Raw genomic sequence first — 6,171 nt, 5'->3', positions numbered from 1 at the left:
CTAAACTAACTGGGACTAATCATTGACTACAGTAGGACAGGTTGCAATGGCCGCCAGTGCAACAAACAAGTCACGACCCCTGGTGACCTTTAATACAGGTAGTGATTAGATTCAACTGTTTTGAAAAGTAGATATTATTTAGCAAGTGAATCTAGTTGTTTAATGGTTGTATTATATTTCAGAGAGGGAGAGAGAGAATCCCAAATTATACCCTATCCCTTTGTAATGCATTCCTTTTGGTGAGTAGTGCACTATAAAGGGAATGGGGTGTCACTTGGGATTCTCTCACAGCCAGAGAGTTAGGCAGAATACAGCTTACTCACAACTCACCGTGGCCCAATGGAGGCCCGTTGAGACTCTTCAGTTGGCCATCCCAAGAGCTGGGTGACAAAATCACAACAAGGAAAACAAAAAGACTATCCAAACCAACTGCAGGAAAACAACCTGGTTGGGAGGCTACTTTCATATAGCTTCTCTGATCAGTAATCACCTGTCAATCATCCACACCTGAGAGCAACAGGGTTGGGAGTCTACTTTCATATAGCTTCTCTGATCAGTAATCACCTGTCAATCATCCACACCTGAGAGCAACAGGGTTGGGAGTCTACTTTCATATAACCACTGCCACGAGCTGACCATGCTTTGACCACGCGCGTTCACGTGATAGGCAGCTCTACTCCATGCTCAACTGAAGTCGATGTAATTCTCCGGTTGGAACGTTATTCAAGATGTATGTTAACAACATTCTAAAGATTGATTCAGTACATCGTTTGACATGTTTCTACTGACTGTTATGGAACTTTTGGACATTTCGTCACATTATAGTGGACGCGCTTTGTGACTTTGGAATTGTTTACCAAACGCGCTAACCAAAGTAGCTAATTGGACATAAATAACGGACATTATCGAACAAATCAAGCATTTATTGTGGACCTGGGATCCCTGGGAATGCATTCTGATGAAGTTCATCAAAGGTAAGGAAACATTTATCATGTATTTTCTGGTTTCTGTTGACTCCAACATCGCGGCTAATTTGGCTATTGTTCTGAGCGCCGTCTCAGATTATTGCATGGTGTGTTTTTTCCGTAAAGTTTTTTTGAAATCTGACACAGCGGTTGCATTAGGGAGAGGTATATCTATAATTCCATGTGTATAACTTGTATTATCATCTACATTTATGATGAGTATTTCTGTTGAAACGATGTGGCTATGCAAAATCACTTGATGTTTTTGGAACTAGTGAATGTAACGCGCCAATGTAAACTCAGATTTTTTTATATAAATATGAACTTTATCAAACAAAACATGCATGTATTGTGTTACATGAAGTCCTATGAGTGTCATCTGATGAAGATCATCAAAGGTTAGTGATTCATTTTATCTCTATTTCTGCTTTTTGTGAAAGCTATCTTTCGCTGGAAAAATGGCTGTGCTTATTGTGGTTTGGTGGTGACCTAACATAATCGTTTGTAGTGCTTTCGCTGAAAAGCATATTTGAAATCGGACACTTTGGTGGGATTAACAACAAGATTACCTTTATAATGATATAAGACACATGTATGTTTGAGGAATTTTAATTATGAGATTTCTGCTTTTTTAAATTTGGCGCCCTGCACTTTCACTGGCTGTCGTCATATCGATCCCGGTAGCGGGATTGCAGCAATATGAAGTTAACCGTTAAACCGAACTTCTTGGATTTTTTTTATTTTTTTACATTTTTTATTTCACCTTTATTTAACCAGGTAGGCCTGTTGAGAACAAGTTCTCATTTACAACTGCGACCTGGCCAAGATAAAGCAAAGCACTGCGACCTGGCCAAGATAAAGCAAAGCAGTGCGACAAAAACAACACAGAGTTACACATGGGATAAACAAAAGTACAGTCAATAACAATAGAAAAATCTATATGCAGTGTGTGCAAATGGAGTAAGGAGGTAAGGCAATAAATAGGCCATAGTAGTGAAGTAATTACAATTTAGCAAATTAACACTGGAGATATAGATGTGCAGATGAGAATGTGCAAGTAGAAATACTGGTGGAAATACTGCAGGACAAATTCAGACTTAGTGTAAGGTGCCAGGGGAGAGCTTAGGGCAGGTAGTGTACAGGCCGGTGCTGATGGAGGACGATAGCACCCAGCAACAGTCAACAAAGAGCTATTTGATAGTTTAATGCTTAAAACCAGCAAATCAAATTGTTTGGGGACAGACTTGGTGGAGACAACCGAGCACTGAAGGTGATCCTTGGTAAAGATTGCCACTCCACCACCTTTGGAAGATCTGTCTTTCCGAAAAAGGTTATAACCAGAAAGGTTAACATCAGTATTCAAAACACTCTTCCTTAACCACGTCTCAGTAATGACCAACACATCTGGATTGGAGCTGTTGACCCACACTTTCAATTGATCCATTTAAGGTAATAAGCTTCCAGTGTTAACGTGCAGAAAACCCAGGCTTTTACGAGAGCAGAATGATGACTTGATCCCAGGTCAGTATTCCTGAGATGGTTCATCTCTAGATCTGCATTTGCTCTTACATTGAGTCCAGGTTTGGGTTTATTTCACTGAAGAAGATTGCCTGCACTGTCATTCACACAGAACACATTATTTCACAAAACATCTCTTTGAAACTACGGTATAGACCCATTTTGGCATTGAGCCTTTCAAGTTTTCTAACTTTTTAGGGTATTTTGGAGGAGCAGAATATTCGACCATTTACAACCCCAGGATTTGTGCTTGAGAGAGAGGGTCGTTATACACTTCTGTGCAGCAGCCTGCAAATGTAACTTTCAGTTGGACTTGCGCTTGACTGAACTTTAGTTACATTTCCTTCCTGTTTCCAACCAACCACACATTCTGTTGATGTCACATGGTGTTTCTGAACCTACCAGACAGTGGTTTCTAAATAATGCTAGATCACTACTATTGTGTAATGTTTGTCTCATCAACAACAAACCAGTAAACTGTAACATTTCTGGTTGAATCCATTGTCAACTCTTTTTTCCCCCTTCATTTCACATGATATGATCATTTAATGGATTGTCTGATTGTTATGTAATGTGTTAGTGGTTCTGGGGGACTGAGCAGGGGAGATAAAATAAAATGCCTGTGGAGTTGAAATCCAACTAGAGCAATGAAGACCATGGATATTGATGATGACACGTATGCTGACAAGCCCAGACAAATGGATGGTGTTGGTGTTACATTTTCTGGGTTCAATGCAAGTACAGACAGACGTAAAGACAGATGTATAGACAGAAACACACACACAATCACACTTTCTCATTTCATAAGTAGACTGAACACATGGTCCAAAATGTACAAATGAAAATACTATGTGGTTAAATAGTCATATGCACACCATAATGGTAAATATTGATATTTCATTCTGTAACGACTGTAACATTATGTAACTCTCAAACACGAAGATCCCCTGAACGCAGCTCACTCTCCAGATCCCCATCACCTGAATTCTGATCACCTGTTCACACACCTGTATGTCATTTACACACACTAATTAGTTCAGTTCCCCGCACCCCGTCATTGTGAGGTATTGTTTGTTTTGATACACAGTCTATTCGAAACTCTGTTTATTTCTGTATTAGTCCTCCCGTGTATCGTAGTTTTGGCCATCCTCACTAACGATGCCTTTTTGCCTATTCCCTGCCTGTACTGTTACCTTTGTGGAGTCCCTGTTTATGTCCTTCTGCCTGTCCCTGGAACCAGCTACCTGCCTCTTCCTGTGGTCCTTTGCTAATAAACACCTGCTGCACCCTGCGCTTGAAACCAGCACTCTGTCTCCCATCATATTCATTACACACTATTAGACAACAGTTCCACTCCCTGGGCCTGATGAACGGTGGATAAACTCTACATAGCTCTGGTCTCTTTAAAGACATCAAATACATATTTCAATATAGTTACAAATAGAAACAACAGCTCAACTCTTAATTGGATAACCAATACATCTCCATTAGACATGGGCTACAGCACGACACACTATCGGTCATTTACGTTTGAAGGAGATGCACAGCGTTTACCATTAATGCAGTTTCTGCTAACCGGGGGAAATGCCTTTAAAAGACGCATTGTCGGCTGTATAGTGCCACACTATAACACGCTTTGCATTGAATCCCAGTCTGTAGACCTTTACATTCATATCCATATAGGGGTTGAATATGGCAGATTTGGACACTGATAAATGCCTAAATTGGAATGCTGTGGCTGTACAGTAACATGCTATACATGACGTCATAGATCAGGGTCTCCGCTTCACAGTTCTGTGTGGGTTTTGACAGACAGCTGTTCTGAAATTGACCATTGCAAGCCACAAGAAGTTGACCCCATCCCTTTCACTAATTGGGAAACTTTGAAAATGTTTTGTTGTCTGACTGAGGGAAAGGCTGTAAATTAACAGGACTCAATGTATTTTAAAAGATGAGATGTTGAGGATTATAATAAATACCACGTTGATGTCATACAAGAGCCCAAATCTGTACTTTACATTTCCTGATCATAAAACTCATGTAATAAACAGTGTCAATAAATATTTAATTTAGCTCTATCCATACAGGCCAATTCCCATTATGGTGTGCATTTCACAATTTAACAACATACCATTTTCATTTAAGCTTTTACAGTTATTAATTAATTTAAAAAGTTGTCATTTGTTTTACTTCCATTCTATTGTATGTACCAATCGTACCTTTCTGCTTATTACATTTCCCATTTGGCTCTTAAGTACCATTTCCTAGATTGCCGTTTTGTACATTTTATAAACGTACGGACTCAAAGCTTCAAAATGTATGTCATACACTGCAGTTTGGGGACCCATGAGGAAGTTATGCTTATTTTATATGTGATTAACTTGTTATTCCACCTTGTAGACAAATACCAGAAAATCTATATAATGTGATTAAATATGTATACTGTAGTACTAAGATATATGTGATGTGATTAAAGATGTATGTATGCTGTACTACTAAGTGTTGTAATGTACTAATACTATAGTAACACCAATGTTTCACTTCTAAATGGTGTCAGTTATACGTTGACAAAGCAGTTTGAAAAAAAGGTAAGTATAAAACAGAGAGGTGTCTTGTCCTTCTAGATTCCATGTTAATATTAGATAAAGTATAAAACAGAGAGGTGTCTTGTCCTTCTAGATTCCATGTTAATATTAGATAAAGTATAAAACAGAGAGGTGTCTTGTCCTTCTAGATTCCATGTTAATATTAGATAAAGTATAAAACAGATTAGAGAGAACAAAAATGTACTAGACAAGACATGTCTTTAATCAAGATTACATTATTTATTTATGTACTAGACAGGAAATGTTTTTAATCTCAGTTGAATGAGTTGAATGATTTATTGAATTAGCAGGAAGTACAATGTTTACGTTCAGAATAATACAAAGCACAATAATCAAACAGTCATTTTAAATGTATTTAGAAGTGTAAAACTTAACAGTGATTGATTGACAGCAGCTATTGAATGATATTATACCCCTATTCTACACCTCAATGTTTGACATATGAATAAATTGTGTGTCAGCTCTCGGCCCAAGAGGGAATTACCTCTTTAATTAAGACGTTGGTTTCTCCTGGGGAGACTCAGGTTCAGATCAGTGTCTTCGTGTGTGTGTGTGTGTGTCTGAATGTGTGGATGCGTTTGTGTGTGTTTCTCACCAACGTGTATTTCAGAGTACCATTCTATCAAATCACACCAGTCTTCAGACCATCATTAACATACAGTAGAGTTCATTATTCAGCAGTGCAGAGAAAGAACTTATGAGAAGCTTTCTCACAGATCCACTGTAGTGAAGCGGAACAATCATAGCCCATCCATCCTCTTTGTTCTGATGACCGGTAATAGTTAAACCCACAGTTCCAGTCTGTATGATCACCAAGCCATCCACCCGACAAATACCTGCAGAAAAAACAAAACAGTTAGACTGACCACTCTCTCAGAACCTAGAGGATGAACACAGAGAATCAGTCCTACTCCTTACGCTGTGGTCAGTGTTATTAGATCAGTAGTCTCTTACCTTGGGGTGTTCAGTGTTATTAGATCAGTAGTTTCTTACCTTGGGGTGGTCAGTGTTATTATAGTGCAGTAGTCTCTTACCTTGGGGTGTTCAGTGTTATTAGATCAGTAGTCTCTTACCTTGGGGGT

Source organism: Salvelinus namaycush, chromosome 8 (assembly GCF_016432855.1).
Source record: "Salvelinus namaycush isolate Seneca chromosome 8, SaNama_1.0, whole genome shotgun sequence".
NCBI lineage: Eukaryota > Metazoa > Chordata > Actinopteri > Salmoniformes > Salmonidae > Salvelinus > Salvelinus namaycush.
The sequence above is the reverse complement of the archived record's forward strand: the minus strand, read 5'-3'. Positions refer to the sequence as shown.